The sequence below is a fragment of the Acinonyx jubatus genome, chromosome A1 (assembly GCF_027475565.1).
Source record: "Acinonyx jubatus isolate Ajub_Pintada_27869175 chromosome A1, VMU_Ajub_asm_v1.0, whole genome shotgun sequence".
Taxonomy (NCBI): Eukaryota; Metazoa; Chordata; class Mammalia; order Carnivora; family Felidae; genus Acinonyx; species Acinonyx jubatus.
Genome location: NC_069380.1, coordinates 46400104 through 46426113, shown reverse-complemented (window position 1 = coordinate 46426113; position 26010 = coordinate 46400104).

Here is a 26010-nt window from a genome sequence, read left to right as displayed (position 1 = left end):
TAACTTCTTTTCTTTTAAGCACAGTCACATATTCCACATATTCTTTTCTTTTAAGCGCAGTCACATAGCTTAGCAGCCCTAGAATGGCAACCAACCACTTCTCCAAGGAGCTCTGGCTTATTTTAGTAGGAAATAGTATATAGACACCAAAATCTGAGTGATTGAGATAGTTCACATGGTTTCCAGGCCTTTCTGGTGTATACACCTAGAAGAAAATCTTGTTTGACAATGACATGAATATAAAACTTATTTGTTTGATTCTTCCATCTATGTAATAGTTTAGATAATAACATTATTGCCAGTAATAGGCAAGACTACTGAATGCTATTTAAGATTTTTCTGTGCCTTTTTTGGTCCATATGATATATTCAACGGAGAATGTACAGTCACAATGATGTGTTTAAAACCCTGTGATATAATTATTCTCTGTGTGATCGTTATTCTAATTCAATATGTAATTCGTTAATATTCCTCTGTTTTGGTTGCCATCTGATCATTAGAGATTTCTTAATTTCCTTTTCTATTTGATTTACAAATCTATATATTGTTTACTTGTTTCCAAAGTCAAAATTATAAAGCAAGCTGTATTCAAAGGGGCTCAACTACTTGGTGCTACAATGATTACAACGGACTTCTTTCAACCTGAAGGATGGCAGTGATTCCTTCTTATCAGGATGTTGTTGTAGACACGGGTTTCCCTTCCTTGCCGGCACAAGATCTCTCAGAACCACCAGACTTTAAGAAGACTTACTTAAAAATGGCTGATATATAAAAATTATATGCTGTACAACGTTACTTCAGAGTAAGTGGCCTGTTTTATAGTAATAAAGAGATGTGAAATTCGGCACAAGATTGACTTTTCTTACCTAACCCTCATCAACACAGCAAAATGGTGGAATTGGCCCAGGAAGCAGTTGGTGAAGGTGACAGCTTAGGGATAGCACTTCTGGAGTCAGGGTACCAGCCTCCAAGAGGTGGGATGTGCATTGAGCCCCTAATTTGGTTCTGAGTTCAGTAGTTAGAATGTAAGAGTCTGGAAGCCAACAGGTAAAAGCAAAATTGGCTCCTCTCCCAATTATGACTAGTGACTCATTGTGGAATTTGTACTTCCTATCCTTGTAAACTGATTCTGCTGGATTAGAAGTTCTGCTTTCTGATGGGGATGGGGGAACCCTTCCTTCATGGTGAACTTGAAACTATTACTACCAGCTGGGTGCTTGGGACTCTTCATGCCAAAGAACTAGCAGTAAAAAAGTGTTATGATATTGGCAGGAGAAATCGAATCTTATTTTTGTGAAGAGTTAACGAAGGTTGCTGCTACACGATAGGGCAGAGAGGGGTGTGCCTGAAAGAAAAGGTGCACTGGAGTACTGCCTTGAGTTCCCATGCCTGGTGATAACCAGCAAGTAGTTGAAGCAACCTTACCAAGGGCCAGTGAAGCAAAGTCTCGTACTTCTTAGGGATGACAGTCTGGTTCTCCCCCAGGCACACAATCTACAACACCAAGATGCTGCTAAAGAGTGAGGAAAATTTAGAGCGTGTGGTGAAAGAAGAATTACAGATTCAGGACCAGAGGCAGCAATGGGGATAATAGTTTGTTCAATATGGCTTCTTGCATTCAATCCTTACATAAAATACAGTAGGCCACACCATAAGAGGGACTTTGTGACAAATCGGATTTTGTGGCAGGCATAAATAGATCCACTTGTCCCCACATTTTACCTCAACTACTTCTGGGGTGATCAATTCTGTGAGTATTCTGGCCATCCTTGTGCAGGCTTTTAACCGGCTTTGTGCACGTATAATCTGATAGTACTTCACCTTGGGCTCATGTGTGCACCTCTCACTTCAGTAGGAAGCCATTCAGTCCTCACACATGCTCAGCCCGCAATTTCAGGGAAGTGAATGCCTTGTGGCCACCTTTGACCAAAGGGTAATGAAAGCCAAAAGATAATGTCTACCCTTTAGGTAGATAGTTTTTGAGAAACAGTTCCCAAGTCTCTTCAGTTGATGGCCTGGTAGCATGAAGCACTCGTGACTCTTTTTGGTGGCCCATTTAATAATGCATTCTTAAACTGATTTTATCTCCTTTCCTTGTCCTTCCCCTTATATCTTACTTCTACTTCCTGGGATAATGTTCTAAACCAATAACCTGCACGCAAACCTTTGTTTTAAGCTCTGCTAACAGAGAACCCCATGCTAAAACATGGTCTCAAAGCAGGCTCACTCTTGATTCTGTTCTCTGCCGTGTCCCTAGTCTTAGGAACAGTTCCTGGCATTTATTAGGCACTCAGTAAATATTCGCTAGCTAAATGAATGAATAAGTAAATGAGTTCCCTTTTATTTAGACCAACAGGAAAATGAGTTTATATTTTTAACTCCTAAAATATCTAGGACTGAGAAGTAGAACCAAAGGGGTCAAAGCAAGCTTAAATAATGGGTTTAGAAAACCTACATATTTGTTCCATAGATTTTTATGTTTATCTTCTAGCGTGTAGCAAAAGACTGGGGGAAAAGAATTACTTTTAAAACATTAGGTAGCCAGTGCTAGAGGTTAAAGGCATTTTTGGAAACAACCAGCATCTGTACCATGAGGACATTTAACCTGAAGTGAGCGTGAACACAAAGAAGTGTTTTCAAGGGATGGTGCCATCTTAGAAGCTTACCCTCGGTCTTGGTTGCTGCCAGGTCAGACATTCAGCAGCAGCAGAAAAGCTGGATCAGCCTTGATGAAAGAGAATCTGTGCCCTCCTCCATCTTTTCACCTTGAATACTCTTCTGTGAGCCCGTTAGGCTGGTTAAAGACAGACCTTGGCTGATAACAACTGGCTGACCTGTAACCTTTCCACTTGGTTATTTGGTGTCTACTCGGCAGTAGTTATTCTCGGATGTGCAATAATGTACTGATCGATTCAAAATTCTTTACATCTTATGGCCATTCCCATAAATTCACCCACATGTTTCTTCCCCAGATCTTCTTGTCTCCAGTATTTCATCTTGCTCTTTTCAGATCCCTCCTCAACCAACCAAGCCATTTGTCGCTGCCCATAAGTCAAAGTCTTCCTTATTTTGGGCTCCCTCTCTCTGCACACAAGGTAGAGGGTCAGGTATGCACTTGAAGTTCTATCCACCGGGAGGATTTTCCTACACCGCTGTCTTTCAAAACCACCCTGTAGTTTAAACAGTCATCATTTTGGGGATTTGGGGATTGCACCCTTATCCTGAGCTGACTTATCTGTGAACGATGCTCAGGTTGTTTCTTCCTCTGTCAGCTGTCACAAGGAAGTCCCCATGAGACCACAGCTGTGACCTGAGCAAGTGGTATCCCTGCAAAGTGGTGGGCAGGCTGAGCATCTGTTTGTCTCTCTGTGCAGCTTAGGTATGTCTTCTGAACATGCGTGAGCCTGATCCTGGTGCTTCTCAGCCTAGCTGATCTAGTGACTTCGTGTGCTTGGCATAGCCAGCTTATTTTAGGTAGTTATAGCTATATGGCTGTTTGATGTCCCAAGGTCAGATGCTCCTTCTTTACTAAGACCCAGTAGCATGGCAAGAACACTATGAATGGTGTATAGTTCTCTGTTGCAGATGGCATTGTCTTACTTTCAAACTCCAGGAACCTTCTTGTGGGCTTCCTGATGGGGCTTGCTAGTGATACCACATGGTACCTTTTCCTGGTACAGATTTTTTTGAACCATCCAGTCTGCTGAGTCATATGGCTCAAATGCGAAGGCCCAGCTGGCTTGCAAGTGATTCAACTTCAAGATCTTAACCTTCAAGTTTGCTTCCAAGGAGAAGTCCCAGTACCAACTGTTTTAGGTCATGTTTCCTAGAAGCGGGGTCTGAGACAGGGATTCAGAGAGATACTATTTGTTTTCTGGGGATAAGAGGAGAAAAACAAGGTAGGCAGTAGAATGCACTTATGACAGGATGTAGGTCCAGATGGAGAGTAGCTTTAAACTATTCCATCGGGAGCTCTGGGGTATGAATTGCAACATCAAGGTGGTTCGTGAAGCTAGCCCATCCCTGCCCCGAGAGAGAGTCATTGGCTTATCTGTTCCCAGGAATGGAGATGTGACATAATCTCTCAGATCAGGCAACTCTTGCTTGGTTGAGGTCAATTACCTGGAAAAGATTTTAGTTTATGCCATTAGTAACCAACAGCCCCAACCAGGGAATGGCTACACCAGTCCTGGTCAAAGGGATCTGGCCAAGACATGAGCAGCATTCAGTGTAGCAAGAAATATACTTTCAGAGCAAGATAGAAAATTTGACCAAATGTATTGAAATATCAGATAAATTACATTTTCAGGGATACTTTTTTTTCTGGGCAGCGCTGTCCATACAACCTTTTCTTGTGAAACTGAATGATGCCTCATAGTGTAGATCTTTGCTAGTGTAGACACATCTGGATATTACCTCAAAAGACAGCACAGACATTAACATGATTTGTATTCAGTAAACTCTATGAATTTCTTCTAAAATTATGATGTTATTTCCATCAATTAATTCTGCAATTCTTCAAAATCTTTGAATATTTTGAGCTTTGATAGTTCAGGCATGGGAAGCGAGTACCATCCCCAGTTGCCATCTGCTCAGTCCACATGTCCACATGGAATCTGCTTATTTGTACTTTGAACAAATCAGCAATGCTCTTTTGTTCCCCTGCAGTCTCAGGTTCAGGGTGTTTAGACGTCTTGTCATATTCACAAGGATGTACAGCTTTCTGAGCCACTGGGGGGCTGACAAGTTGGGTCTCTCAGAGCCTATTAATTCCAAAAAGTCCTTCATCGGAGGTAGCAGCGCAATAAATATCTTCAACAAGTTTTTCTGACTCAGTCATCTGAATGCACTACAATAAAAGAAGTCCAAATTCTTTATCTTTAAGAAGTACATAAACCCTTTATGATTTAGAGCATACGACGAAGAAAATTCAGTTTTGATCACTTCTACATCATGCAATGAACTTGAATTGCACAGTTCATAGCACAACAGTGCTTTGGAAGCAGAACATGCCATTCTCACTTTTTGACTTGAATAAATTGCTGAAACCTTTCTTTTCCTTTTCACTTCAAGTGCCTAATGGTGCTACCTGAACTTAACATTTCCTGTTTAAATTCTGTTTCTCAAATTCCTTAGATTCCAAGCCATTAGATCTTAATAGTTTTTGAGTGCTAATTAGATGAAACATTTCTTTGTTTTTCATTTCTTCTCTATTTTTTCTTTGCTTTTCTTTGTACCCTTCCTCCCTCCCACTCTTTCCCTTCCCTCCCTTCTTTCTTTGTTAAAATCTTTTATTGAAAGTCTCCTGGCCACTGGGTGAGGGAGAAAAGGTGGACTGAATTTGACCTGCAGGGCTCATTTTTACTTCGGGCCCAGTGAATGACCTTTTATTTTATCTAGCAGAAAGCTTCAGGTAGTGACGAGTAATATATAACCTTCATGCTATACAGAATGAAGAGACATTGAAACTAAAATTTATTCTTTGGAAAAATCAAGCAAGGAATTTTTAAAAACTTAAACCATTCCTGGGAATGCAAACTGGTGATGCCACTATGGAAAAAAGTATGGAGTTTCCTCAAAAAATTAAAAAAAGAACTACCCTACGACCCAGCAAATGCACTACTAGGTATTCATCCAAAGGATACACATGTGCTGTTTCGAAGGGATACATGCATCCCCATGTTTATAGCAGCACTATCAACAATAGCCAAAGTATGGAAAGAGCCAAAATGTCCATCGACAGATGAATAAAGAAGATGTGGTATATACACACACACACACAAATCTTGCCATTTGCAAGTTGCCATTTGCAACTATGTGGATGGAACTAGAAGGTATTAACGCTAAGCAAAATTAGTCAGAGAAAGACAAATATCATGTGACTTAACTCATATGTGGAATTTAAGAGACAAAACAGATGAACATAAGAGAAGGGAAGCAAAAATAACATAGAAACAGGGAGACAAAACATAAGAGACTCTTAAATATAGATATCAAACTGAGGGTTGCTGGAGAGGTTTTGGGTTGGGGATGGGCTAAATGGGCAAGGGGCATTAAGGAGGACACTTGTTGGGATGAGCACTGGGTATTATATGTAGGGGAAGAATCACTGGATTCTACTCCTGAAATCATTATTGCACTATCTGCTAACTAACTTGGATGTAAATTAAAACAAAAACAAACAAACAAACAAACAAAAAAACCCTTAAACCATTCCTTCACTTCCAGGACAAATTTTTTGGAGTTCTATGAAAAACTCTATCTTCCTTTAAAAAATTAGCTTTGAAGTTTGAAAAGTTCCCCATATAGAAAGCACTAATAATCGTGTGCCTGAGTGGCTCAGTTGGTTAAGCATCCAACTCTTGATTTCAGCTCAGGTCATGATCTCACAGTCGTGAGACTGAGTCCTGCGCTGGGCTCTGGGCTGAGTGTGGAGCCTGCTTAAGATTCTTTCTCTCCCTCTGCCCCTCCCCTGCTCGTGTGTGCGCGTGTGTGTGTCCCCCCCCCCCCAAAATAAATAAAAAATTAAAAAAAGAAATGCTAATAACCAAAACTTTAAGGGCAATATGTTGCATCAAATTCATTTATTTAAATAATTTATTTCAAATAGCCTTGACTTCTTCTCAAGAATTCAAAGTACATGGGAAAAAGAAGAGAATAAAATGTATGCAAAGCTTTCTGTGATTATGTTTTTATTAAAGAAGGGGATCTCGAGAAGTGGAATGATTCCAGATATGTTTTTCAGAATGAACAGGCCTTGGATATGGGTATGAAAGAGAGAAATGTCAACCATTTGTTTATAGAGACTGGATGGATCATAGTACTATCTCCTGGCAGGAAAGAGTAAGAGGAGAACATTTGGAGGCAGGAGAATGTATAGACTTTTAGTTTGGGGCACATTAAATTTAGATGCTTATCCAAGCAGAGGAGTGGAGATATCACATAGGCCATTGGCTAAAGAAGTTTTGGGCTGAGCAGAATGGTCTAAACCGGAAATTAAAGTTTCAGAAGCTGTCAACATAAATATGGTGCTGGGAATCTTAATCACTTAAGGGAGTATAGAAGGAAAGATGCCTCACACAGTGCCTAGAAGAACTTCAATGTTTGGAGATTCAAGTTTTTTTTTATTTTTTAATTTTTAGTTTTTTTAGAGAGAGAGATTGAGCATGAGTCGGGAGAGAGACAGAGAGAGAGGGAGAGAGAGAGAGAAAGAATCTTAAGCAGGCTGTATGCTCAGTGCGGAGCCTGATGCAGGGCTCAGTCCCATGACCCTGGGATCACGACCTGAGCTGAAATCAAAAGTCAGACATTCAATGGACTCAGTCACCCAGGTATCCTCAAAGTCAAGTTTTTAAAGACATTTGACTGTGATAGGGAGCAGACCGAAGGAGTGGCAATTGGAAAGGGATGAATGATGTTTTTTACATAAGTGAGAATGCTAGAACGCATTGGTGTGCTCAAGAGGTGGTACACATATGTAAGAGAATATTACTCAGCCATAAAAAAGAATGAGCTCTTGCCATTTGCAACAACATGGATAGGCCTAGAGGGTATTACGCTAAGTGAAATAACTCAGACAGAGACAGACAAATACCATATGATTTCATGCACATGTGGAGTTTTAAAAAATGAACAAATGAAAAAAGAGAAACAAAAACCAGACTCTTAAATATAAAAAACAACATGGTGGTTGCCAAAGGGGGTGGGGGTAGAGAGATGGGTGTAATAGTGCAAGAGGATTAAAGAGTCAACAGTTGTCATGATGAGGACTGAGAAACGTGGAGGATTGTTGGATTACATACTGTACACGTGAGACAAATATAACACTGTATGTTCATCATAGTGGAACTAAATAAATGGATAAATAAAAAAAAGTTTGAAAAGTAGTGACTTGTTCTAGATGGAGAAGTTGAAGATGCAGGAGAGATATAGGAAGGTACTTGAAGAATAAGTTCTGATAAGATGAGAAAGGCAGGGGTCTGGAGCTTTCCTGGAGGGATAGATCTTTGACAGTAGAAGAGCCATTTTCTCTGGTGCAACAGAAGGAAAAAAGAGTTGACAGAGCTGCAGAAGATTTGTGGACTATATAAAGGTCTCGCTAATCTGTTTGATGTAGAATAACTCTCCTCTTAGGTTGGAAAACAATCATGCCCTGAATTTTCCTGGGTGTTCTGGTAGCCAAATATTGCATCAAACCTCAACGCTCCCTCTAAGTGCTCTGCATGTCATCATTCATAATTCCCCTTTTTAACACTCTCATTCTCCTCAGAAATTCTGCCAGAAGATCTATATGGCTTCCGGAAGTTCAACCCCCTCAACCTCTGCACTTTTAAACCTTTCCTAAAAGTTCAACGATTGACCCATTAGCACAGTTGCTTGCCTTGACCTTCCACAGCAGGTTAAGAGAAGGTTGCTCTTAGTTCTCTCCAAGCTTATTGGATATGGCAAATAATATTTCTCCTTATTCCATCTACATTTTCCTCCAACATTTCATTTCTTGTCTTTACCCCAGGGTAAAGAAATAAATGCATGCTAATTAATGTGTGCAGTGGATGAGATGTTCCAGAAATCATTTAGCCTAGAAAACATTCTTTATAATTTCCAAAGTAAAAACAGTAGAGATTAAAGGGAAAAAATTTGATCCGCGTTACAACTTGTGAGCAGTTTTTAAATACTGACAATACTTACCTAGTAAGCATTAGGTATTGCTATATATGCAATTATTTAAGGATGGTTTTTCTTAATCATTGGAAAGATGTGGCAGGTTCTTGCACCTCGCAGGATATAGCAGCTAGAATACAGCACCTCCTAGAATTCAGCAGCTGACCCTGAAGAAAGACTGGGGCAGACTGGAACTGACATGATACTTTATTACATTATCTGCTCTTCTCCACTCCACTTCTTTTTCTGTTTGTTTCCTGAGATGAGTCTGTATATGGTAAAGATTAGTGTTCCGAAACACCTGTGCTACATCTTCTTTTAGGCCTGCTAATAAAAAAAAGGAGAAATTCAGGATCAAGTATTTTAAAGTGTGATTAAAACTTTAGTCAAAATGCAGCAACTTGAAACCCCCTGCACTTGACTTTAAGGTAAAGGAGGGATTGCAGCGCTGAGATACCATCTGAAACTTGGATGGGGGGGGGGGGAAGCCCAAACCTGTTAGCATAGCTTTCTTTATTCTCCCTGTTCTTCTCGTTCTCATCATCAGCTGAATTCCTGACCTGGCCCTCCTCATTAACAGAAAAGCTTATATTCTTGACTGTTCAAGGCTCTCACCTTGCTGGGCTCTGGAAATTATTATTTTCCTGCCACCTCAAGTGAGTTTGGGTGACAGATTTTATGTTCCAAATAAAATATATACATATATATCCCCAATACATATATATGTATGTACATATATATGTATACACCCCATATACATATATACCCCAAATCACCGTGATACGATATGATGTTGCAATATGGCATATGGTCTTTCATTAGAAGATGGGGTCTTTGTTCCTGCTTGAATCTGGGTGGGCCTGTGAATACAGTGGAAGTGACATTGTGTGAATTCTGAGACCAGGTCAGAAAATACAAGATACCTTGTGCTTGTTTTTTTCTGCTGAGACGTGTATGTTTCAATTCAAATGCTGTGAGGATGTCCCAGTTGGCCCGCAGAGAGGCCACATGGAGAGTGTCGTGTGGAGAACTGAGACCCCTGGACAAAAGCCAGCACTGATTGTCAGACATGTGAAGAAGAGAGACTTCAGTTGACTTTGGTCCCTAGCCTTTGAACCATTGCAGCTGACCCCAGGTGGCACAGGTGGCACTGATGCTGACAGCCCTTGGACAAATTGCGGATTTGTAAACAGAAGAAACGTTACCACTTATCAAGCCACTAGGCTTTGAGAAAGCCTACATCAGCAACTACTGGAACATTCTGCTACAAAAGTATCTCTTCTGGGGCACCTGGGTGGCTCAGTTGGTTGGGCTTCCGACTCTTGATTTTGGCTGAGGTCATAATCCCAGGGTCGAGGGATTGAGCCCTGTGTGAGCACGGAGCCTGGGTGCGTTTGGGGATTCTCTCTCTCTCCGTCTGCCTGCCAACCCCCTCCCCCCCAAAAAAAATTCTTCTCTTTTGGTACATTTACTTATCAACTCTTTCTCATCACCTATGAATTTACTCAAGTGTCTCATTTGAAAAAAAAATCCAATCCTGTCTTTACTCTGCACCTCCTTCCAGTGATAGCCCCATGGCCCTTGCCCCCCTCCTTCAGTCTTTCCTTTGCTGATTCCAGACTTGTTCTCTGACCCTCCCTTTTTCCAGTTTCTTCTCCCTATTGTCCTCTGTCCATCCACAGCCTCTTCTCTCTGCCCTTTAGTCTCTCCCTGGTGTCCTCTCGAGCCCATCCTCGCCAGCCACCACTCTTTAGGAAAGTCTGTCCTGGGTGGGCAGTCTGGGCTGTGTTGGGTGCTGTGTGCCTACTTCCCTTCTCTGTTTTCCTGGCAAAGGCCTATGGTCTCAATCCCACCTCCTAATTTGTTTGTATCCCGGCACCAGATGCAAACGGCACATTCTTTAAAATGCTGCTATAAAGTCAAAATGAAAACAAGCCAATTAGCAATTCACAAACCTATAAACTTTATAAGAAATACAATGTTGGCAAATTGGTAGAACTGAGAATTTAACAAATTGGTCATTTGGCAAACTGGTTACCCAGCAAATTGACATAATACCTGGGGTCCTCACTCCTGTCCTTGTCAGACCATGTCCGTTCCTTGCTCATTTGATACTCCTTTTACTTGCAGGCAAACTCTAGACTCCTTGCAGAATATAAACAGCCACATCTGTCCACTGTGTGTTGCTTCAATATCTTTTCTCAGCTCCACCCTCTTGTATCTTATGGAAGCTCCAGGAACATGGAACTGATTAATTTCTGTGAACACCTCGCTGCACACGCCTTTTCTGTTTGCAACACTAGCTCTGCTCCTGACCACTTGGCAAATTTCTTCCGAGTTTCAGGTCTGTGACTCCCCACGGGCAACCTTGCATATTTCAGCCGGCAGGTCAGCCATCAAGGTTGCTGTCTTTGTACAAACCTTTATCACCAGGGGAGTGTTTCGTGACAAATGAGTTTCTCCAGTGGACTGCTAGACCTTTGAGGGCAGGAATCCTAACATTCATCTCTGAATATTCATGACCTAGCATAGATATTGACACATAGTAGGCTCTCAATAAATCTTTCTTAAAGGAATACCATTTACTTAGAAAATATTACTCCAGCCATCTGTTGTTTAAAGATAATTCCTTCACAAAACCCATTTAAAATTACTCCCTCAGGCTATATAATAAAGGCACATATAAAGAACACGTCTGCATTTTGTTTAAGACTTCTACTAAAATCAGAGTTCACTTTGTGGTTTAAAGCCCCTTGTATAAATATCCATATTACTAATTTCTCTTAGTTTTAATGGAAGGTAAAAGCTTGTATCTACTGGCCCAAGGCATGCTTCCTTTTATTAGATATTTTATCAGATAACAGGAGGTAGGTCCCCTGCTCCCTTCCCCCCTGCCCCTCCATTTTTGCCTTTACTTGTAGGGAACTCGGGGCTAAACTAACTTTTGTGCATGTGCTTTTTATCATACTTGAATTCAGATCTTAGCTATGTTCCTTCTTAGCTGTGTGACCTTTCTGGGCCTTAATTTCCTCATATATAAAATTGGGTTATCATAGGTGGACTCACAAAATTTTTGTGAGAATCCAATGAAACTTTGTAGGGAGATATATTTTGGAAAGTGTTAGTCCAAATATGTTATCACTCTTCTTCTTTTTAAATAACTGATATCTTAAAACTATGACATTAGAGTTTAATATTTACAGTTCCTTCTCTTGCAGCCAGGAAACAGAGAGAGGATTCAACTACAGTAACCTCCATTTCCTACCTTGTAGGTTAACTTGTCCTATTTGTATTTTTACAACAGTACTGAACACATATCTTTAATTGTAAGTGACCTCAAATCCTTTTATGAAGGTAGATGAGATATGTGAAGTCAAGTAGAACTTCAATAAGAAGGAGTTAATCTGTTACTGAAAGGTAATTTCATAGGACACTAGAGAGATTTATTAATTTTTTCTGCGAACAATATTAATAACTTATATTTCTTGAATTCTCATTGTGGGCCCAACACTGTGCTAAGTGCTTAAATGCATGATCTTTTAAATCCCTACCACAAACCGACGAGGTAGATACTCATTATCTGCATTTTGTAAGAAGAGGAAACTAAGGTAGAAAGAAGTTAAAGAGCTCACATAGCTAGTTAGTGCTAACTGCTAAGCCTGTGTCCTTACTTAACTTGTCTCCTACCCTAAACAATATTCAGGCACATTTCAGACATTTAATACATTAGAATTATGAGACATTCAGTAAGGCGGGAGACAAATGCTTATTTTGAAAATTTTTTTATTGCAATGATGATTTCTTTTCCAGGATTTTCTGTTTTTCCTTGATACTCTCTCTAAAATGATATGTATTCTTATATTTTTCCTAGGAAGTCATTACTGTCAATTTTTCCTCTTCAAATCTGTTGCCTCTTATTCTATGTCCACTTTCAGCATTTTTTGGTACTATGGGCATAATTGTGTTATTTTTCATTACTATATTTTAAAATCGATTCCAGCGATTATGATTCCATTTCCTTACTTTTTTTTTGTTAATTGCATTTGTTAATATCTTGTGATATTCTTGAACTACAAATTGGAAGCAGCCTTTTAGACATGATCTTGCCTTTACATAAAATTTTATTTCAAGTCACTCTGCACTGTTAAATCAATCACTCAATAATCATCAATAAAATAAAAATGTTTCTTTTTCCTTTGGATTCAAATTCATTCAGTTTCTTATGAGACTGTACGGGTTCTTTCCTTATTATAAAACTTCAATTTCTGAAAGTAAGCAAAATCACATCATGAAAGTTCTTTCAGTTTAGAGTGTTGTTACAATTTATAGATTCATAACAGGATTTCTTAAAAAAACTAACTTCCTTAGATCATCAAAATATCATTTGATTTATAAAGAGATGAAGAACATTCATAGCAGTGAAGTGTGAGAAACCTGACTTATTGTTGGCCAGTGTTAGGAAATATGTCAAAAGATAATGTTTGATCTTTTTAAAAACCTATGTAAATTGTTTTGTTTTATGGGACAAAATTGTGTGTGTGTGTGTGTGTGTGTGTGTGTGTGTATACACAAGGTACCACATATCTATAAAAGGTATACATGTGTGTACATAAATATGCACGTAGGTGTGTATGTGTATCACTGATAGAAAATGAAATATGATCCGAATCTCTAAAATCTCTACTTGAATGTGGACATATCTGGATGGATGTTCCAACATTCTCAAAGGTGTCTCTCTTACATGTGGAATGTGTCACTATTCATAAAGTGATCCTAGACTCAGCTTACCTGTTAAGGTTTTTGTCAGTCTGAAGTCCTTTGTTTCCACTCACACATTTTACCGCACTTAGCCATGTGTCTTGCACTTCGTAAATCCTTGATAAACCAGGTACTCATGTCCTTCTTCTCATCGCACACCTCACATCTATACCATTATTGTTTTGTGTCTACTATAACCCTCTCACGCATCTCCCTTGCTATGATGCCTTCCCCTCCATCCTATAGACACATACCAGAAGAATACTTTAAAAATACAACTTTATAGGAGACATTCCTTGAAAAAGGGTTTTCAGGGGCTCTGGCTCATCCTCCAAACTCTTTAATTTCTCTTTGAACTTTGGTCTTACCTACTTCCCCACCTTCTTTCCTACCATGCCCCTACACGGATCCTCTGTTGAAACATAACTGTCTATTCCGTGTCCCAAACCAGCGAGCCCAACCTCACCGAATCTTCTGCTTTGTCTGTAATTCCCTTCTCTTTTCTCCAGGTTCCTCAGTGTTCTCTTTCCTTGAGCCTCCATGTTCACATCCTTCAATAATTATTGATACTCTAGTAAGTATCCACTTTTCATTTTCACTGAACCTTTTTCATTCATGCCCCCACTGTATGAACAGATGGTGTGTCTCTTGAAGGCAGGGATCACCTCTCACTTTGCCTTCTACTTAGCAGGTCACCAATAAGACGTGAGTAACAATGATGCTGCCTTCTCACTGAAGTTAGGCATATCTGGACTCACAGAGCCATCGTGACCAGCTTCTTGCTTTGGCTGGCTTTCCTATGCAGATGGCTTACCTGAGCACCCTGACTCTATCACAGTGGGGCCGAACCCCTGAAGTCCTTGCTTCCCTCTCTGAGCAGTGGACACCAGGGCCGGACATTGCTTCCGAGAGCCATCTCTTTATTTTCTGACCTGAAGTGAATGTAAGGTTAGCCAGGCCAGTAGCCAAAGCTCCGTTCTGTCTCCTGTGAAGTATTCTGTCAAGAATTGCCTTTCGGGGGGCACGTGGGTGGCTCAGTCGGTTGAGCGTCCGACTTTGGCTCAGGCCATGATCTCACAGCTCATGGGTTTGAGCCCCATGTCTGGCTCTGTGTTGACAGCTCAGACCCTGGAGCCTGCTTGGGATTCTGTGTCTCGCTCTCTTTCTCTCTCCGCCCTTGCCTAGCTTGTGCTCTCTCTCTCTTTCTCAAAAATAAATAAATAAACTTTAAAAAGAACATTTAAAAAATTGCTTTTCATTTACCTTTGTTGTCCTTGTTAAGGATTCTTACTCTTTTCTTAACTCCTAATTTAAGTTTACTGAGCAATTAAAATGAAGTTCTTCCTTCCTTTCTTTCTTTCTGAACCACATCAGCTCTTAAAAGAGTAAAAAAAAAAAAAAAAGGTCAAAACTTACTTGGAGGGACTTTTGAACAATTTCATTCACAATTATTCAAGGAAATGTAGCTGAATATAAAACACAGTAAAATTTATATTTGCAATAATCCATCCCCTTCCCCCATCTGTTTGGTGAAACCAGACACTTTGTTAATTATATCCAGTTAGTTTACAGGGAGAAACATCCAATTTAGAAACATTTGGCTTTATTAAAAGAAACAAAATACAACTACAAGGGAAGACAAAAACTGCTTTAATACACTCATAGACTTTTATTGCTTCAGTGAGTAGGTAAGGAAGAGAAGCAATTCTTTATTTCCAAATTATAAAGTACGATCAAATTTGAAGCTGTGAAAATATTGAACTTTTTCAAGAAAAAAAAATAAATGATTTGAAGCCCTGGTGATCACACAGAGAATCCAGACAATTTGACAGCTATGAATTTATCTCACTTGTGAATGAATAACCTTTGTAACTCACTTGGGACTTAAATATTCCAAACACATTTCCCTGGAAACACTTCAAAAGGCATAGTTCATTTCTGTCTTTACCAAACAGCTCCTTTGGTTACCTTTAGTTTGCTGGCTTTGTGGTTTGAGTACAGACTTGAAAGTTTGAAAATTAACATAGTTAAAGCTTGCCAGTGGGTTTTACTCTTGTAAGAGTGAAACAAGATGAACTCTTTGATTATTTTATGGTGTAAACAGCTTCTTTTACCTCTGTAATAAGGGAACTTCATTGATACTACTTAACAAAATTTCGACTTTGTCTGAGCTAAAGTTCAATATATTTCTATTTAGAGAGGAAATACCTTCACCAAAGTGCATGTAATGGACCAGAATTGCATCCGATTTAGTTGAACTCTATATAGTTCTTAAGGACTTGCCGAAAACAAACTACTTTTTATATTTTATTTTATTTAAAAAACATTTTTTTAATGTTTATTTATTTTTGAGAGAGAGAGAGTGTGAGCCAGGGAGGGGCAGAGAGAGAGGGAGACACAGAATCCGAAGCAGGCTCCAGGCTCTGAGCTGTCAGTACAGAGCCCGACGCGGGGCTTGAACTCATGAGCTGTGAGATCATGACCTGAGCCAAAGCCGGACGCTTAACCGACTGAGCCACCCAGGCACCCCAACAAACTACTTTTTAAAGATAGATCCAGGGTTTCAGGTTAAGTGTACTAACAGTTTTAGAGAGTTTCGTCTATATATGTTTTCAGAATCACAAAGTACGAGCACACTCTAAGCACTGTGCTAGGTTCTAAGCACTAGTCAAGCAACCCTGCTTCTTGGGATTGAGGCTGGGTTCACTGTTTTCCTCGCCCCACTCCACGCAGCAGGCACAATGAATATGGTTGATGGAGTGACATTCCTGTAGACTGGCATGTCAAACCGGTTCCTGTCTAGTGGTAATACTTGAAAATATTGCATAAAAAAGCACAATTAAGACTCTACTATTCCAATGTAAAAATATGCTCACTTGTGGTAGTCTTGAAAATGTTTTTTTCAGGTTTAAGACTGCAGACTTCATGACTTTAGTCTTATCCCTGGGAAGATTTCATGGAGAAGGAGGGATTTCAGCTTAAAGGAAAAAAAGAGATATGCCCATGTTAGGTTTGAAGATGTTTATAGAAATAGAAAGATTATAGTCAAAATAAAAGTTCATTTTCAGAAGCTGAAATTTAACCCACATTTGCTTTTTCTGTCCTCATTAAAAATATAATTTACTTTAATAAAATTTGTTTCATAAGTCTCTTCTATTTCAAAGTAAATGTGCTTGTGTCTTTAACAAAGAGTAAAGAAAGATCTTAGGATAAGCTTGACCCCTCTCCCCTCCCAGGTCAGCTCATTTTTTAAGAGAGCCTTCACTGGAAATCTGGCAGTCTCTTCGACCAGTTCTACCAGGGTTTCTTTTCCTTTCTGGCAAGGGTCTCTGTCTTCTGTCATACATGCTCACTGGAGAGAGAATTTCAGCCATTATCTTTATTTAAGTGACTAAATCAACATTTCCAACCCCTGCCCTAGCTTCACGCCTGTTATTTCAGTGCTGTGTTCAATGCATAAATGTGCTTAAAGCTCTACTCCCCATCTCCCTGCTGTCTCCTCCTAAAATCAGCTTTTTCTCTTGGCTGTTCTATTTCAGTTTTTGATACTCTAAGGAAGTAGAGTGAAATTTTCTTTGCCAGGATAATCTTATTTTAAGGGACAGACCTCCTTTTAAACTAGCTTAAGCAAAAGGAGACACTGGAGGAAATATACACCATACCTGACCAATTTAGGCAGCGGGTGCTGCTGGGTCTCACTAGGGAGTCGGGAATCAGTCAGTAAGCCAGACCAAGGTAGACACTCTCTCCTTCACCTCTAGTGCTAACAGGACTTGTCATTACTCTTCTCTGCTTATCTGCCAATTTCTCATGTGCTGTCTTTCTTTTCTGTGTCTCTGCCCATTTCAGCAGACTCCTTCCTTTATTACATTTGTATATCACCCTTTCCTGGATTCTTCAAAATGGTGCTCTCAGCCCTGAATTTATTATCACCTCAAGATTCCAGTACCTGCAGCTGTCAGTCTTCCGAGATTTCATTTCCAAGTTCTGGAGTTGGATGGCCCAGAATAGCCCCATGTAGTCTCTAGTGTTCAGTTCAGGTCAGCATAAGCTTGGTCAATAGAGGGATGGATGTTGTGATATAAGTCTGATGAGCTGTGAAGAGGCATTTTGAACAGGGGAACATGAGCCGAGAAGCACCCTTCAAGTATCTACTGCGAAGTAAAAAGGAAAGTTTTGCATCATCCCCCAAAGGGATAAAGTTTACTACGGTAGTTTCCATGTCTTTCTTTCCAGTATGAACCTGTTTTGCAAATTAGTTGTGGTGTGTGACGTAATTGCAAGATGCTTCTGTCTTGTCAGCCAGGCTCGAAAATCTGACGTCGCGGATGCTCTTCTTTGTCTCCCACATCTTACCGGTCACCAACTTTTGCCAGGTTTTCTTCACAATGTCCCTTGTTCCACTTCTTTCCCCAGTTCTCCCACTAGCGGAACCACTATTCTTTCTGAACTTTATCATCTTCCCCTATTTCTCTTATTTTAGAAGCTTTTCAACTTTAATTATTCACCCTACTTCCAGTCTCTCTTCTTGGCAATTCATCACTCACAGTGCCGACAAATTGGCCATAAAACACTCTTTCAACCTAATCATTCCCCGACTCAAAGACTTCAGTGACTCCCCACAGCCTGCCAGATGAAGTCCAAGTGGCTTATTCTGACCATGTAAGACCTTGACCGTTGAGCTGCAACCTTTGCCGACAGCTCTAACTATCCACCTCGTTGGCGCTGTACTCTCGCTAAACTGTGCCCCAAGCTGCCTTGAACTTTCTGATTTTATGCTTTTGCTGAAACCGATCCTGCTGGCCTGGATTGCACTCTTTTCTCTCTGCCTCTCTCAATCCCATCCATCATTCAAGTCGTAACACAAGTCTTTTCTTCTTTGTGAAGCCTTCCCAATTCAGTGCAGCCCAACTAATTTTTTATTTCTCTGAATCATTACAGATTTTTTCCCTGCCTCGTTCATTTAATTAGTCCTCTACTTCTAAAAAAATACAGTGTGTCTTTTTAAATGCAAGTTTAAAACTTTTCAGTGGCTTCATTTCTTCAATTAGATTTTACATTTCATGGAACAGAGACATTTTTACTATTTTACTCCTCCTATGACACCAGTTACCATGCCTTATACATAGTAAGGGCTCCCAAAATACCGGTACGATGCAGATGTCTTAGGACACTTTGCTACGGTGCTGGATGCGAATCAACCTGCTAAAGAAGGTGTTGTTGATTTTGTATTTTCATTCATTCTTCGCATTATAAACAAACCAAATTGATGACCATGTTAACTTATGAACTTGCAAAATAGGAACTATTCTGTTTTATATTAACATTGAAGTTATAGAGTTTTCAGGTTGCAGGGCAATATATTAGGTGGCAATTTGGAGGGCAGAGTGGGAGCTTGTTGACTAACTCCTAGTATCTTATTATCCACATGATGGAAAAGGTGGTGAACAGAATCAATTTCCAGGCACAGGAGAATGTCCTGGGACTTACAGAGCTAGGCGGAAGGGAAGGAGTATGTCAAATGTTAAGATGAAATTGCCCATTTCCAAAAGAAATGCAAAACTGTATGAAGAGTGAACTGCTTGTTCTAGAAGTTCCTAATGGCTTAGGACAGGGCTTTTGTCAAAGGGAGAGGCTATCCTCTTTCTTTCTCTCGTCAGAAATTCCCACGTTCCCTGGGAACTTTTTCCTGTGGGAATAGATCTTTGATAATATATTTGGACTAAATGGAAAAAATAAGATTTATTTAGAAAAAAGCTTAGCAATTTGCTTGTTTATTCAACAAATTGAAGACTTGGTGGGCTAAATACCAATGATATAATGCAATTATATACAGTTTCTGATCTGTCATAGGGAGATGAGTATAAACCAAAATAATCACAAACATAAGTCCACAGAAATAAGATATGGGAGCTGAGATATTTCTGGTTAAGTTGGAGGTAGGTGGGGTTGTTTTAATTTTGAACTTTTTGTTTGTTTGTTTGTTTGTTTTGGCTGGAGATTTGTACCTTTTCATTCCCTTCACCTATTTTTCCCACCCTCCCACCTTCTTCCCCTTGGCAGCCACCAGTTTGTTTTCTGTATTTAAGGGTGTTTTTTTGTTTGTTTGTTTGTTTGTTTATTCATTTGTTTTGTTGTTTAGATTCTGCAATTAAGTAAAATCAGATGGTGTTTGTCTGACTTATTTTACTTAGCTTAATATCCTCTTGGTCCATCTGTGTCATTATAAATGGCAAGATCGCATTCCTTTTTATGGCTGAGTAACATTCCAGGGTGTGTGTGCATGTGTGTGTGTGAGTGTGTGTAGACAAGTACACACCATATATATAATATAGGTACATACTACATATATATGTCACACATATATATACACACTATATATACACCGTATATACCAAATATATATGTACTAAATATATGTGTATATATACCATATACACCAAACACACACACACATGCATGCACACACACACGTGCACACACTAATTATATATATCACATCTTCTTTATTCATTCATCAATCCATGGACACTTAGGTTGCTTCCATATCTTGGCTATTGTTAATAATGCTACAATAAACATGGCAGTGCATATATCTTTTCCAAATTAGTATACTCAGTATACCCGGTAGTGGAATTACTAGATCACATAGAATTCCTATTTTTAATTTTTTGAAGAAACTCCATACTGTTTTTCATGATGGTTGCACCAATTTATATTCCCACCAACAGTGCATGAAGAGTTCCCTTTTCTCCACATCCTCACCAATACTTGTTATTTCTTCTCCTTCTGATAATAGCCATTCTGAATAGTGTGGGGTGACATCACATTTGGGCATTGATCTGCATTTCATGGATGATTAGTGATATTGAATATCTTTTCATGTGTCTATTGGCCATCTGTATGTTTTCTTTGGAAAAATATCTATTCTAGTTCTCTGCCCATTTTTAAATTGGTTGGTTTGTTTGTTGTGTGTGTGTGTGTGTGTGTGTGTGTGTGTGTGTGTGTTGAGTTGTATGAGTTCTTTATATATTTTGGATATTAACCCCTTGTCAAAAATATCATTTGCAAATATCTTCTCCTATTTTAGTAGGTTGCCTTTTTGTTTTGTTGATGGTTTCCTTTGCTGTTTAAAAGTTCTTTATTTTGGTCTAATCCCAATAGTTTATTTTTGCTTTTGTTTCCATTGCCTGAGGACACAGACCCTTAAGTATGTTGCTATGGCTGTTGTTCAAGAGATTACCATCTATGTTTTCTTTTGAGAGTTTTATGGTTTCAGGACTCATATTTTAGGTCTTTAATCAATTTTGAGTTTATTTTTGTATATGGTGTAAGAAAGTGGTCTGGTTTCATTCTTTTGCACGTAGTTGTCCAGTTTTCCCAGCATCATTTATTGAAGAGATTGTCTTTTCTTTACTGTATATTTGTGCCTCCTTGTCAAGGTGAAGTTATTTTGAATAGATTTCTTCCTACCTTGCTTAAAATTGTAGACGTGGGTATATGATTCTTTTGAAAGAATCTTCTGATGTTAAAATCATGTTTATCTTATCAATTGAAATTCTTCTTTTCCTCATTGAATGTGTCATTTCTTTGAGATCCTTGTTCTAAGGGTTTTTTAGTTTTCTCAACTTTAATTATATTTGTGACCTTTTTAATGTTTATTTATTTATTATGAAAGAGACAGGGGGGAGAGAGTGAGAGAGAGAGAGAGAGAGAGAGAGGGCATGTGCCTGAGTGGGGGAGGGGCAGAAAGAGAGGGAGAGAGAGAATCCCAAGCTGGCTCTACGTTCAGTGCAGAGGTGGACGCAGGTTCCATCTCACTATGGCAAGATCATGGCCTGAGCCAACATCAAGATTAGTACATGTAACTGACTAAGCCACCCAGGCACCCCTTGAGAACTTCTTAATGTAATGGGTTTAACATTTCTTTCAGTTTGTATCTTTTCATAGGCAAGTAGATCTGAAAATATTAATCCTGGTCATTGATACATTTATTCTACATTCTATTGAGTGTCTGCATTGTGGCAGGCACCATGTCAGTTCTGAGGATAGGATAGAAGTCATAGAATCACAGAGCTTTAGGCTTGGGAGGGATTATTTTCAGTGTTGAGATTTTTCTGCTCACAATAATGAAAATTTAAGAGCTTGTTACCGATGGTCTTAATAGTGGACTTATTCTTCCTTGACCTTCTTGAGCCAATGAAAGTTGTGTACAGAAGTCCTTTTGCTAACCTTTGTCAGCCATCTCTTTGGGCTTTATCTTCACTGTTGAATATATCTCTTTAAAATTAGAGTTAATCAGAAAGCTCCCTCTTCATTTATATAGATTTCTTTACATAACTGTCCTTTCACATTTTTATAGAATTATGTCCTTAGCATAGTTGTCACCAACACTTAAATTATACTGGAAAAATGCACATGGCATAAAAATGTCATACAGAAGGAAAGGTGCCACCATATAGAAAGGAAGCAGAGCTAACAAACACCAACCAACCAAACCAAAAATGTGTAGTTTCTACATGTTTTTGTACTTGGGAAAAGAATAATGCTATTATTTCTACAAATAAGGAAAAAATACTGTAAGAAGTAAAGTATATAAATATTCAAGGGGTCATTTAAAAATTTTTTTTCTTAATGTTTATTATTTTTGAGACAGAGAGAGAGAGACAGAGAAGCAGGGAAGGGGCGGAGAGAGAGGGAGGCACAGAATCGGAAGCAGGCTCCAGGCTCTGAGCTGTCAGCACAGAGCCCGATGCGGGGCTTGAACTCACGAACCGCGAGATCATGACCTGAGCCAGAGTCGGCCGCCCAACTGACTGAGCCACCCAGGTGCCTCAATGGGTCACTTTTTAAAAATGAAGGATCAGATATGATAGCAAATACCACAAATGCTTAGAAGATTGTGAAGACACAGAACCAGGCCTGCGAGGCTGAAACCTAGCAGAGAGCAGGCATACATAAGAGCCCATGTGAGGCATTAAGGGGGACGGGCTGCACAGGTTCTCGTGTGGAACTTTCTACCTCCTCAAAAAAGGAGGAAAAGGAGCTAACGTGTTTTGATAGAAATATGTTCTTGTTTTCTTGACCAAGGAAAGTAACTTGTGCTCAAATATGAAACAAGATCATAAAACTGGTGAGATGGCAATGTGAGTGTGCACGTATTTGTGTGTGTGTGTGTGTGTGTGTGTGTGTGTCTGTGTGTCTTTGTGACTATTAGGGTTTGGCCTCCGGTTATCCTAAATGCAGAGACCATACCTTTTCCCCTGGACGTCATACCTTCCAGGTAGCTGCATTTGGAGAATTGAGCTATCAGTTCTCCTGTGTGCTACTTCCTGTTTTTGAAGTTACAAACTTGTGGTTCAGGCCTGTGTGTCCCACAGAATTCTTCAATTAGAAGACCAAGTATGATAGCATATGTTCAAAATACTTAGAAGAACATTGTTTGGACACACGGTGTGATAAGTGGTGGTGAAAATGTGATAGCTGTACCTAAGAAAGAAAAAAAAAGGGGGGGGGGAAGGAAAAACATCCTTCACTTAAAAAAGGAAATCCTTCAAAAATTTATTTAGGTCTAAGGAAGACGATCATCTTAGCTTATACTCATTTAGCTGATTATAGAAAATACAGTTCTGTTTCCATAGTGCAAAGAAGGTTAAGACAACTTGGCATGGAAATCATTGTTGCTAAAATTTCAGAAAAAATATACAACATTTGCTGCACTACATTTAATTATATATATACACACATGTATACATATTTATGTATGTACTTATATATATATTTTGCACTTGGAAGGTGAATATTTTAAATGAAAAATCAATGGAGGAGACAACATTTGGCATCATTTCAAGATTTGAAGAAGCAATTTCTTACTCTTTCTGCCAAAAAGTATTTAGGACTGATTCCAGCTCATTTTTTTTAGCCAAACACCTAAATTTTGAATTTTTCAATATTTTCAATATTTCAGAGCAAGTATAAAATTACCACCTTGATAACCTGGTACATTTAACTGGAACATCTTTATATTCCACAAACAGATGTGACCCCTGTAGCAGAATGTAATTTTTTCCTGTTTTTTTATTTGCCTATCTTCTCCACAATTTGGAAAGGAAAAAATATCTTGATCAGATTCAGAACCATTATAGAGAGTTTTTTGGTCCACAACTGAATGAAAAACAGACTAAAAATCATAGGCATAAAAATTAGAGATCTAGTTCTTTGACTCCTGTATGGTTACTGTAGAGTTCTCCATCTACTAATCCAAATGGAGATTATCATGAGCTTTGGTGCATTTGTGGGTATTTATGGACTTTATCCTAAGAATAAAAAAGGCAGGAATATTCCAGTCTCCTTCTACAGCAATATATCCAAAGTTAGTTATCTAAGGTAAATGAATTAACTAAAATATCTACTAAAATACCTATAGGTATTTTTAGATTTCCAAGAAGCATTTTTTTACAATGCTGCAATTTGTAAAGCTAAAAATCTTTTCTTATTCTTCAACTTCCAAGTGTTTGGGTGCATTTTCCTCTCGTTTAAACCTCAAGGGCATATAAGCTTCAGAGATCATAAAAGAAAAAACTTGGAGGGTGTTAAGAGTAACTTCGTTTTTAAAAAAAGGAGTAAATTAGTTAACTTATCCAACTGATTAAAAAAAATTTTTTTAATGTTTATTTTTAAGACACACACACACACACACACACACACACACAGTGCAAGCAGGGGAGGGGCAGAGAGAAGGAGACACAGAATCTGAAGCAGGCTCCAGGCTTTGAGCTGTCAGCACAGAGCCCAATGAGGGGTTCCAATCCATGAACTGTGAGATCATGACCCGAGCTGAAGTCAGACATTTAACAGACTAAGCCACCCAGGTGCTCCTATCCAGCTAATTTTTTAAAAGATGACCTAGAAAGCCAAGAACATCACCATCCTCTTTTACTGCACTAGACTTTATGTCAATAGTTTCTTGGGTGATCATTCTAACGGTGTAGGAATATACTTTATTTTCAAGCCTAAATTAGGCCCCTTCCGCTTGAGCACTATAAAATTTTTTACTTACTTTTTGGTGATGTGGTTGACTCTTTCTTCTTATGGTTGATCTGAGAACGACTTGTTTTTGCATGAAGCACCACTAAATAATATGTGTTGACTACAGGGTGCGTCTGCCAGAAGATAACTAACATTGCTGGTCTACATTGCCAGAAGTTTCCATTCCTTATCTCCAAACATAATTTCCCATGAGAACTTTCTGAGTATATCCTCTAAGAACCATCGAATCTTCCGAATTGAAAAGGTAAAGAAATAGTTCCCCGTCTATCTTTTTATTTAAATTCATTTTCCTATAATTTTTGGTAATAGCTTTGATGAGATATAATTTAAATGCCATATAATTTACCATTTTAAAGTGTACAATTCAGGGTTTTTTAGTGTATTCGTTGAGTTGGGTTTTATCTGTAAGATATTTATATTAGAACAGAAGTGAAAGTCAAGGGGCTGTAAGACGATATTAATAATTACCTTTATTGCGTGCCTAATATGTACCAAGCAGTTTTCTTAGTATTTTCCATGTTGACTCATTTATTTATCACAACAAAAATCTTCTTATGAGATCGATGTGATTATTATTAAGCTCATGTTCACCCTGTGCAATCGAGTTGCAGAGAAGTTAAGTAACTTGCCCAAGGTCACACAGCTAGCAGATGGTAGAGCCAGGATTTCAAACGTGGGGTCTGGCATCAGAGCCCACGTGTGTAGCCATGAATTCATCGTGCCTGTCTGGCTCACCTATTGTACAAAATCCACAAAATTTAAGATAAAAAGTTCATCATTCTGAGATGTTCAATACGGTAGGTTACATGGGTTCATATTTTTATTCATTCCTGTATGGCATAGTTATACACAGTTAGAAGATTGTAGGTTTAAAGTTTCTTGTTTTTTACTAACCAGAGGTTAACAAAATCAGTTCTGCCAAACTTTAAAAAAAAAATAGTAGCTTGAGCAAAAATTACTGGACTACTTCAAAGATAACTTGTAAAAGGCATTCATAGAAAAATAACATTTCCAGAAATTTTTACCGTAGTCAATGTCCTATTACTGTACTGCCTGCCAGTTTCTGTGCCCCTTCCTCTTCCACCCCACCTCTTTTTGACCATCTAACAGAGCATTTTGTGTTTCTGAACATTTACATTCAATTTGTTAAGTGTCACCGAGGAAAAATAAAACGGAGGGGACACCAGTTAATAATGTACTCTTACATTCCGTCATCCCATGATTCCATGTCTCGCCATGGTGACCTAATTTGCCATGACAGGAATATGGTCCTGGTTTCAGAACATTCCAACTGCAGCAATCACTAAACCTGATGAGGAATTTTTGTCCCCTTAGCAAATTGAACCAGATTGCTTTCCTCAGGACCCTTTCAGATGGGTATCTGTGACAAGCGGGTGGTGCGGTGGAGAGTTGAGGGGTGGCTCTTTTATACATAAAACAGACACTGAAGCATAATGTTAATGGGTATCATTATGGAGTGCCTGAGTTTTACAGTTAAAGTAGGTTTGAGGAGACAAAAAATTTTTAAAGCATATTTTATTA